Source organism: Babylonia areolata, chromosome 32, assembly GCF_041734735.1.
Source record: "Babylonia areolata isolate BAREFJ2019XMU chromosome 32, ASM4173473v1, whole genome shotgun sequence".
Taxonomy (NCBI): Eukaryota; Metazoa; Mollusca; class Gastropoda; order Neogastropoda; family Buccinidae; genus Babylonia; species Babylonia areolata.
The window spans coordinates 20,293,936-20,305,248 of NC_134907.1; the positions used below are offsets into that span (position 1 = coordinate 20,293,936).

The 11,313-nt window shown below is 42.8% G+C and overlaps 1 protein-coding gene across 1 annotated transcript in view; it reads right to left on the reverse strand.

The window, feature by feature from the left end:
- The window catches only part of LOC143276728 (uncharacterized), an 18,100-nt gene extending 11,106 nt beyond the window's left edge, over positions 1 to 6,994 (reverse strand). Inside the window, exon 1 of the mRNA XM_076581392.1 lies at positions 6,710 to 6,994. The gene's annotated coding sequence lies outside the window, so the exon portion shown is untranslated. The remainder of the gene's footprint in view (positions 1 to 6,709) is intronic.
- Between the last annotated feature and the right edge of the window lie 4,319 nt (positions 6,995 to 11,313).

Here is an 11,313-nt window from a genome sequence, read left to right on the forward strand (position 1 = left end):
CAGTTCACACACACACACACACACACACACACACACACACACACACACACACACACACACACACACACACAATGGTTGACAGGTTATTCTGAAGATAAAACTCATGATCTTCGCTTTTCTTTATTGCTTTTAACTATTTCTTGTTTGTCGTGTATTAGATGGAGCAATTATAACATTGTCTGTTCTTAACATCATTGTATTCAATAGAGTAATTATAACATCGTCAGTTTTTAACATACTGTGTATTGAAAAAAGTAATCATAACATAGTCTTTTTGTTTTTGCCATCATTGTGTTTTAGATAATTCTTGCCATTACTTTGTATCAAATAGTGTAAGAATAACACATTCTATTCTTGCCACTTTTGTATATTGAGTAGTTTAAGTATAACATAGTCTATTCTTGCCATCATTGTGTTTTAGATAGTGTAATCATAACATATCAAAAAAGATTTATTCTTACCGTTAACGTGAATTGAATTGTGTAATTATAACATAATGTACTCTTGCCCTTGTGATGTATTGCACTTGATATGCACTTGTATGTATCTTATTTCTACTGTATCTGTGTTTGTGTATGATTTTAGATTTATGTTCGTATCTCGTTATGTACTATCCCCCCCAATATTCCTTGTGACCCCGGTACACTTGGTAATAAAGACATATTCTATTCTATTCTATAGAATAGTGTGTTTATAACACAGTCAACAAGTGAGAAAATAAAAGTGAGGTAGAAAATAAGAAAAGAGCGGACAACAGAAAGAAAAAGAGACGGACAGACCAGTGCTTACAGTTCAAACCATCGACGCAAAGCATTGTGAGAAATGTTTATCTGGTTGTCGTCATTTACAACTTCCATGCCTTCGTATTATGGATAGTGCAGTAACAAAAACGGCAATAACAATAACAACGACGACGACAACGACGATGACAAAGGGTGTAAAAGATAGCTAAAACGTCCTCGCACCGGGCTGTCTTCGTTTCCTTCTTCTTCTTCTTCTTCTTCTTCTTCTCGTTTGTCAGATGGACACCCCAGTCACAGCGATGAAGGCAGCTGTACACTGCAGGTCCTCCACACAGCCGTAGAGCTTCCGGGTCACTGGAGTTGGGTCGGGCCAGTACCTCTTCCTGAGCACCTCATGGAGGGGGCAGGACTGCAGCAGGTGATCTGTTGTCTGGCTGTCAGTCCCACAGGGGCACCGTGCTGAGTGACCAGTGCGGAATTCGGTCAGTAAAAGGTGCACTGGACTGCAGCCATGCTTCTTTGTCCATCTCTCTCCATGCAGCCTTCAAACAGCTTCAGCTTCCAGTCACCCTACAGACATTGGTTGAGTCTGACAGGACGTTTTATACCAAGGAAGAAATGAGCGACCATCATCCTGGGGATTCTTTCGCCAACTTTTACACCCATCAGTGGAGTGATGGCCTAGAGGTAACGCCTCCGCCTAGGAAGCGAGAGAATCTGAGCGCGCTGGTTCGAATTACGGCTCAGCCGCCGATATTTTCTCCCCCTCCACTAGACCTTGAGTGGTAGTCTGGACGCTAGTCATTCGGATGAGACGATAAACCGAGGTCCCGTGTGCAGCATGCACTTAGCGCACGTAAAAGAACCAACGGCAACAAAAGGGTTGTTTCTGACAAAATTCTGTAGATAAATCCACTTCGATAGGAAAAACAAATAAAACTGCACGCAGGAAAAAATACAAAGAAAATGGGTGGCGCTGTAGTGTAGCGACGCGCTCTCCCTGGGGAGAGCAGCCCGAATTTCACACAGAGAAATCTGTTGTAAAAAAAAAAAATAAAAAGAAGAAAGAAATACAAATGCAAATTTTTTTTTTTTTTTTTTTCAATACCAAAAGATCTCAGCAGTCATTTTCATTTTCAAACTTGGTTATTGATCAAGCGTTTCCGCGAGTCTGAAGATATTTTTTTGCTTTTGTTTTGAAAGATTAATCTACAGACACTGAAGCGTCTTTAAGAAAAATGAACCAAAAGTATATAACCTGGTCAACAGATATACAGACATTAAAGCAGAAGAAACGGGATGAAGAAGTTGAATAGTTCTGTAACCCCATATTGCACATAAATCAACAAAAGAACAAGAAAAGCCGTTTTACCTTTCGAAATTAAAAAAAAAAAAAAAAAAAAAGGGGGGGGGGGGGGGGGGGGGGGGCTAAAAACGCCCCAAACTGTTACAGGGCATTTCATGTTTCATAGACCTTTAAAATACATCCCAATAGAAGAAGTTTCCAGTTATCATGCAATACAGTAACTAAACAAACAAAGAAATAACTTAATAGAACAAACTTTTTTTTTTTTTAAAGACAAAATATAAAAGACAAAAAACAACGACCACATATATCTCCAACACATACAGATGTGCTGAAGCATGAGCACATTGATTTAGTTCATATCTGATATTTGATGTTTATGATACTGCCGCTATGTGAAGTGTTCACTGCCGGTGTGCACGAGCAGTTTTCCGCAGAGCACACCATAAGCTTCGGCATCTGGCTGCTCTGTGTGCTCGCAATGTCTTTCCTGGCTTTTGAGAATAAAATCATGTAAACACACACACACACACACACACACACACACACACACACACACACACACACACACACACACACACACACACAGAAACTGAGAAAAGATCGAAAATATGAGAGAAAAATCTGGCTGAAACGAAACAAAACAGAAAAGAAACAAGAACGACAGGAAAGAAGAGAGAGAGGGAGAGAGAGGGGGGGAGAGATAGGGAGAGAGAGAGGGGGAGAGAGGGAGAGAGAGGGGAGAGAGAGGGGGGGAGAGACGGAGAGGGAGAGAGAGTGGGGGACATAGAGAGAGGGAGGGAGAGAGAGAGGGGGGAGGGAGAGAGAGGGAGGGAGAGAGAGGGGAGAGAAAGAGGGGGAGAGAGAACACTGAACACATTGAACACTGAAATGTTTGTCATTAGCTGAAAAGCTCTGGTGACATACGTACTAATCAGAAGAAAATGGTGGAAAGTAGATAGAGAGAGAGGGGGGAGAGAGAGAGGGAGAGAGAGGGAGAGAGAGAAAGAGAGAGGAGAGGGGGAGAGAGAGGGGGGGAGAGAGAGAGGGAGAGAGAGAGGGAGAGAGAGATGGGGGAGAGAGAAAGAGAGAGAGAGGGGGAGAGAAAGAGAGAGAGAGGGAGAGAGAGAGGGGGGAGAGAGAGAGAGGGGGGAGAGAGAGAGGGAGAAGAGAGGGAGAGAGAGAGAGGGGGGAGAGAGAGAGAGAGGGGGAGAGAAAGAGGGGGGAGAAGAGAGAGGGAGAGAGAGAGAGGGAGAGAGAGGGGGGAGGACAGAGAAAGAGAGAGAGAGAGGGAAAGAAAGAGAAAGAGAGAGAAAGAGAGAGAGATGGCACAGAATCTCCAGAGGGGTGAGGAGAAGCATTACATAATCGAAAGAGCCCCACAACCCCCTCCCCCCCATGCCCCTCTCCCCCTCCCCCCCCCCCCCACCCACCCACCTGGCATCCACACAAGGGGGGAAACGAGCAAATGGACAAGCTCAGCATCATTTAGAATTTTCATATAAACTCCAGCGACACTGCCAGCCCCGAACAGCTGAATGCTCTCGTTTGAAAAGAAGCAAATGGACAAGACGAAGACATTCCGCTGCGGCGTTTAACACCATTAACCCATGCAGACCCCCACGCGATGCTCTCGTGACGAACATCAGCTTGCCCGCGAGGAGAACTCTCCTCTCCTGAAGACAATCAAACACCACGTCCGGCCGGGATAACCCGAATAAATCGCCACACTACGCTAAGCCCAACAGTTGAAATGCTTGTTTGAAAAAATATCGCTGAATACTCTAAAGTTGGCAACAACCCTGGCGAACATACGAGTTAATAAAAATGAAAATTTCAAACTCCAACAAAAAACATTTACAGCCCGATGTTGATGAGTAAAGTTGGCGGCCAAAGTGGGTGATTACAGGGGTCAAGGATGCTGTTGGCACTCGCCACCGCGGACAAAAAGACAAACAAACAACAAAAACAAACAAAAAAGCAACAGCGGCACAGAAAGCATGTCAGAATAAAAAGAAATCTTTACTCTGCTGCAAGCGCGTAATAAAACAACACTTCTTTCCAGAAGAAACAACAAATATCTCAGCAAACCGCACTGAAATGCGCATGCGCCACAAGCACGGAGAGTGGGTTAACTGTCCGAGCTTTTGAACGAGGAAACACACACACACGCGCGCGCGCGCGCAAAAATATTAATACCGCTGTGTCAATGTACTCTCACAAGAACACAAAACAGTCAAATCTTCAAAGATTAATTTCAGGACTGTTCCATCAAAAATATATGACGAAAATCTTCGATCAAAAAAGGCTGCACATTTGCATAGCAGCTTCTAGAAATTTGAAACTTTGGATCAAGTATACATTCCAATCAATATAAAACTGACTGCCACCAAAAAGCAGAAATAATGTAATGCAAAACTTTCAGGCAAGTAATCAGCTGGCATAAAAAAAAAACATGGAAAGCTGATAACTATATAGACTTTTCTCGTGTTACGAATCTAATTGATCTCCTGGCCTAAAAGGTCTCTTAAAATGAATTGTTAATTGTAAAGATAAGATCACAGACAGAAATCGAAAACGGTCATGGACTGTGTGAAACATAACTAGGTGGTTTGCTAAAAACCAGCTGAGGAAGATTCCCTTTTAATCACCATAAAAGAGTGATGGCCTAGAGGTAACGTGTCCGCCTAGGAAGCGAGACAATCCGAGCGCGTTGATTCGAATCACGGCTCAGCCGCCGATATTTTCTCCCCCTCCACTAGACCTTGAGTGGTGGTCTGGACGCTAGTCATTCGGATGAGACGATAAATCGAGGTCCCGTGTGCACCACGCACTTAGCGCACGTAAAAGAACCCACAGCAACAAAACGGTTGTTCCTGGCAAAATTCTGTAGAAAAATCCACTTCGAAAGGAAAAACAAATAAAACTGCACGCAGGAAAAAAAAATATACAAGAGAGGCAAGGCCTTCAAGACTCACTTGTGATACACTTAAAAAAAAAATCCAAGCTTTTTATGTATTGAGTATAATTTCAAAATGTAATGTTTAAGATGAGAAAGATCAGTTTAAAGCAAATTAAGTCCCCTAGCATTAATTACAGAGTAATTTCCCTTTTTTACTACTGCACCAAAACGTTTGCAAAATAAATAAAACTTCCATGCTTAGCAAAAGAAGTTCCTGTTTGAACAAAAAATGATAATAATGACTGCTCTTGTTGTTGGGTCAGAATATCAGATCAAAGTGCCAAGTTTAGAGAATACAAAAAATATAAATATAACAGTAAATGCAGTTTGCATATAATTAGGCTTCATTTTTTATTTTTTTGTGCCCATCCCAGAGGTGCAATATTCTTTTAAACAAGATGATTGGAAAGAACCGAATTTTTCCTATTTATATGCCTAATTTGGTGTCAACTGACAAAGTATTCGCAGAGAAAATGTCAATGTTAAAGTTTACCACGGACACACACACACACACACACACACACACACACACACACACACACACACACACACAGACAACCGAACACCGGGTTAAAACATAGACTCACTTTGTTTACACAAGTGAGTCAAAAAAATGGGTGGCGCTGTAGTGTAGTGACGCGCTCTCCCTGGAGAGAGCAGCCCGAATTTCACAGAAAAATCTGTTATGATAAAAAGATATTAATACAAAATACAAAATACCATGAAAAGCACAAAGCAACTATATTGACATTGCTCTGTGTCAGTTTCAGACGCAGATTCATAGTCTGTTGTATCTGTAAGGGAAAGTAAGCCGCGTGAAGGAATCTGTGCCATTGTATAGTATTTTAAACAGGGCTGCAATTTTTACAAGCAGAACGACCAGTAACAGATGGCAACCAACCACAACAACAACATCAAGCAAGCCTGATAATATCACCACTTTTCCACTGTTTCACACACACACACACACACACACAACAAAATAAATAAATAAGAACAACAACAACAAAAAACACACCACACACACACACACACACACACAATGTTCACACACTCACTCACGTTGATGTTGTTTTTTTAATGCATACACAAATGCACAACATTTGATGGAAAGCTGAAGAAAAGAAAAAGACCAGCCGTCCACACAATACCACACGTAGATAGGCTTTCGAAACTTCAACTGTGGCTCTTTGTAAATATATCAGAACTTCCGAACGCTTAACTCTCAGTTTCAGACTGATACACACTAACCCATGTAAGTCATAGTTCGTTGTTGTTGTTGTTGTTGTTGTTGTTTTGTGTTTTTCTTAACTCTTTCCATACGAACGGCGAAAGAGACGACGTTAACAGCGTTTCCCCCCAATTACCATCATCAAAATATTGCAAGCGGAAGGCTCTTATACTGAAGACGTGAATGTTGACAAAGAATACCACAATTCTGACGACGGAAGCTAAAGGTTGGGTCATTGAGACACCTACTGGACATCCGAGGGGTCTGTGTAGAGAAGAAGAGAGGACTGGCCGTACTGAGTGAGTTAATCATGAAACACGAATCGCCACCCACCCCCAAAAAACAACTGTAAAATATTTAGAACATGTTCAAATCGGAAATCAGGCAATTGTTACTCTGTAAAATCTACACCTACACTCACACACCCTCTCTCTCTCTCTCTCACGCACGCACACACACACACTTACTTTGAAAGCCACGAGGAAGACGCCGGGAGAGAAAAGAAGCTGGATTTCCCTCCCTTTACCCGGCAGTGGACGTCGAGGCGAATGGACGAGGGCCGAAGTTGAGAGAGCTCTGGTGCTGGGTGGTGGGTGTTGCGGACACAAAACTGCCACCAAGCTCGTGCCGCGGCGTGCTGTGGAGGTGGCTGTGGCTGTGGCTGTGTGTGTGTTCGTTCGTCACACAGCTGATGTTCCGGTTTCTCTCCTTTCTATGTATCAGGCTGTGTGGCTCCTCCGTCACCATCCCTCCCACCACATAGACCGCCACCACCATCACCCATCTCTTTACTCAACTCCCTCCCTCCCTCACACACCTACTCTCCCCGGTCCCTTTACTCAACCCCCTCACATCCATACTCTCCCCCCATCCAACACCCTCCCCCCCTACTCTCCCCCCATCCCTTTACTCAACCCCCTCCCTCCCTCCCCCATTCTTTTACCCAACCCCCTCCCTCCCTCCCCCCCCCCCCCGCACCCCCCCCCTTTACTCAACCCCCCACCCTCCCTCACTCCCCTACTCTCCCCCCCGTCCCTTTACTCACCCCCCTCCCCTCCCTCCCCTACCCGTTTGCTAGCACCCCCTCCCTCACGCCCCCTGCCCCCATCCCTTTACTCAACTCCCTGTCTCATGCAATCCCCCCCACCCCCAAACCGCCCTATGCCGCCCCCCCCTCCCCCCGCAACACACACACACTTCTCTCCCTTCTTCCCCCCCCCCTTCCCCTGCTTCACTCCCCTCACCCCCACCCTTCACTCATTAACTTTTCTCTTTCTCTCGGATTCTATAGTGTGTGTTTTGGCGCTATTATCACCCACCCACCCCTCACCCCCATCTCCCGCCCCCGTTTGCTACCCCCTCACCCTTCCTCCCCAGGTAGGCATGCAGCTCTGTTGTGCAAATGACTCGCGTGTTTGCGAAGCGCTCAGAGCTTGGTCTCCGAACCGAGGACAGGCGCTATGTATAAGTATTCAATATCAATCAATGGCTTTGTGCTTGTAAAATGCCGAGAGCTTGGTCTCTGACCGAGGATAGGCGGTATATAAGTATGCTTATCATCATCATCATCATCATCATCATCGCATCCCCTATCTCTAGCCCCACTCCGAACGGTTTTTTTTGGGGGGTTTTTTTCCTCCCGTCGTTGTTGTTGGTGGGTCTGTTTCCCCTCCCCCTCCCCCCCCTCACCCTCCCTTTCCAGCCATTGGTGCATGAGTGAAGTCGGCTTGTGCACATGGATGCGCAAGAGGGAGGTGGCAGAATGGTTAAGACGCTAATCTGCTGCCAATACAGACACTTCGTGAGGGTCTGAGTTTGAATCCCGCTATCGGCCTTTCTCCCAAGTTCGACTGGAAAATCAAACTGAGCGCCCTGTCTTTATTCGGACGAGACGATAAACTGAGTCCCGAGTGCAGCGGCACGTATTTTGTGCACTGAAAAAGAACCCATGGCAACAAAAGTATTGTCCTCTGGCAAATTGTAGGGGAAAAAAACCCCAATACTCTGATAGGTACACACACACACACACACACACAGAGAGAGATAAACATATAGTTGTGTGTGTGTGTGTGTGTGTGCGTGTGTGTGTGTAGTGATGGCCTAAGGTAACGCGTCCGCCTAGGAAGCGAGAGAATCTGAGCGCATCGGTTCAAATCACGGTACAGTCGCCAATATTTTCTCCCCCTCCACTAGACCTTGAGTGGTGGTCTGGACGCTAGTCATTCGGATGAGACGATAAACCGAGGTCCCGTGTGCAGCATGCACTTAGCGCACGTAAAAGAACCCATGGCAACTAAAGGGTTATCCCTGGCAAAATTCTGTAGAAAAATCTACATTGATAGGAAAAACAAATAAAACTGCACGCAGGAAAAAATACAACCAAAAAAATGGGTGGCGCTCTCAGTGAAGCGACGCGCTCTCCCTGGGGAGAGCAGCCCGAATTTCACACAGAGAAATCTGTTGTGACAAAAAAAAAAGAGAAATAAAATACAATATATTTATTTATTTATTTATAGATGCATGTTGGGTTATGTTACTGTAAGGCATCTGCCCAGCAGATACGGTGTAGTGTGTATGGATTTGTCCGAACGCAGTGACGCCTCCTTGAGGAATTGAAAGTGAAAGTAAAACTGTGTTATCATCGCGGCGTTTGATTGGCTGAGAGCGGGTGGGCCCGTCTTTTCACTGTTAGCCGCGCGAAATTTGGCCAAGCAGAGCAAACCAATAGGCCTAGTTTGCATCAGTTTGACATGGTACAGTATATGACACCAAAACTGTGTTATCATCGCCCTCCCACCCCCACCTCTCTAAACTCCCTGCCCTCGGACTCTGTATTGGCAGACTAGAGTCTTATCCATTTTGCCAGCTTCCTAAAAGAAAGAAAGGCAAGAACAACAAGAACAATAAAGAAAGGGATGAGTTTCAGTTTCAGTTTTCAGTAGCTCAAGGAGGCGTCACACTGCGTTCGGACAAATCTATATACGCTACACCACATCCGCCAAGCAGATGCCTGACCAGCAGCGTAACCCAACGCGCTTAGTCAGGCCTTGAGAAAAAAAAAGAGTAAATAAATAATAGATAAATACATTTTAAAAAAAAAAAAAAGAACTACTACTACTAATAATAATAATAATATGTATAAGGCGCAAAAACGTGATGAAGTCAACTATAAGCGTACAAAAAAAAAAAATAAATAAATAAATAAATAAATAAATAAATAAATAAATAATAATTTATTAAAAAAAAAAAGAAACAAAAAGAAAGGGATGAACCAAAAGAACCAGAACAACTAGAATAACAAGAATATGAACAAGTACAGAGAAAGAACAGAAACCAGAACAATAATATGAACGAGAACGGAACAAGAAGAACGATAACCAGAAACAAGAAAAAAAAAAAAAAAAAAAAAAGCCGGAACAGAAGAACAATAACCAGGAAAAGCATGAACAGAAGAACGATAACCAGGAAAAAAAACATAAAAAGAACGGTAACCAGAAAGAAAACAACAACAACAACAAAAAAACACGAGAAGAACGATAACCAGAAAAACATGAACAGATGAAGAACGATAACCAGAAAAAAACATGAACAGAAGAACGATAACCAGAAGGAAAAAAAACATGAACAGAAGAACGATAACCAGGAAGAAAAACATGAACAGAAGAACGATAACCAGAAAAACATGAACAGATGAAGAACGATAACCAGAAAGAAAAAAAAAACATGAACAGATGAAGAACGATAACCAGAAGGAAAAAAACCATGAACAGAAGAACGATAACCAGAAGGAAAAAAAACATGAACAGAAGAACGATAACCAGGAAAAACATGAACAGAAGAACGATAACCAGAAAAAAAACATGAACAGAAGAACGATAACCAGAAAAGAAAAACATGAACAGAAGAACGATAACCAGGAAAAACATGAACAGAAGAACGATAACCAGAAGGAAAAAAACATGAACAGAAGAACGATAACCAGAAAAACATGAAGAACGATAACCAGAAAAACATGAACAGAAGAACGATAACCAGAAGAAGAAGAAAACATGAACAGAAGAACGATAACCAGAGAAAAAAACATGAACAGAAGAACGATAACCAGAGAAAAAAACATGAACAGAAGAACGATAACCAGAAAAACATGAACAGATGAAGAACGATAACCAGGAAAAACAGATGAAGAACGATAACCAGAAAGAAAAAAAACATGAACAGAAGAACGATAACCAGGAAAAAAACATGAACAGAAGAACGATAACCAGAAGGAAAAAAAACATGAACAGAAGAACGATAACCAGAAAAACATGAACAGAAGAAGAACGATAACCAGAAAAAACATGAACAGAAGAACGATAACCAGAAAAACATGAACAGAAGAACGATAACCAGAAAAAAAAAACATGAACAGAAGAACGATAACCAGAAAAAAAAAACATGAACAGAAGAACGATAACCAGAAGGAAAAAAAAACTTGAACAGAAGAACGATAACCAGGAAAAAAAAACATAAGCAAAAAAACACACAAAACACACACACACACACACACAAAAACAACAACAACAAAACACCACCAAGAACAGAAGAACAAGAACAACGATAAAAAAATAAAAAATCAATAGATAAATAAATAAATACATTTAATAAAGAAAAACAAGAACAGAAGAACAGAAAAACGAGGAACAGGATGAAAGTGGAAGAGGAGGAGGAGGAGGAAGAATAGAAAAGAGGAGATTAAGGTAATCCCCCAACGCCCCACGCCCCCCAAAAAAGAAAAATCAAAAGATAAATAAATAAATCAGTCTAACAAAGGAAACCAAGAACAGAAGAACAAGGTGAACGAGGATGAAAGAGGAGGAGGAGGAGGAATATACGAAGAGATTAAGGTTATATCTCCCCCATCCACCCCACCTCCCACCCCACCCCTTTTTTTTTTTAAGCCTACGGAGAAATGTAACTATCACGCACACACGAAGAACGCTGTGCAACGATTCTCCGAACAGCCGGTCATCATCAAGGCGAGGCTTCGTGATGGAAGCCAGTGTTGCTGATTGCCCCTCAATTCAACTGT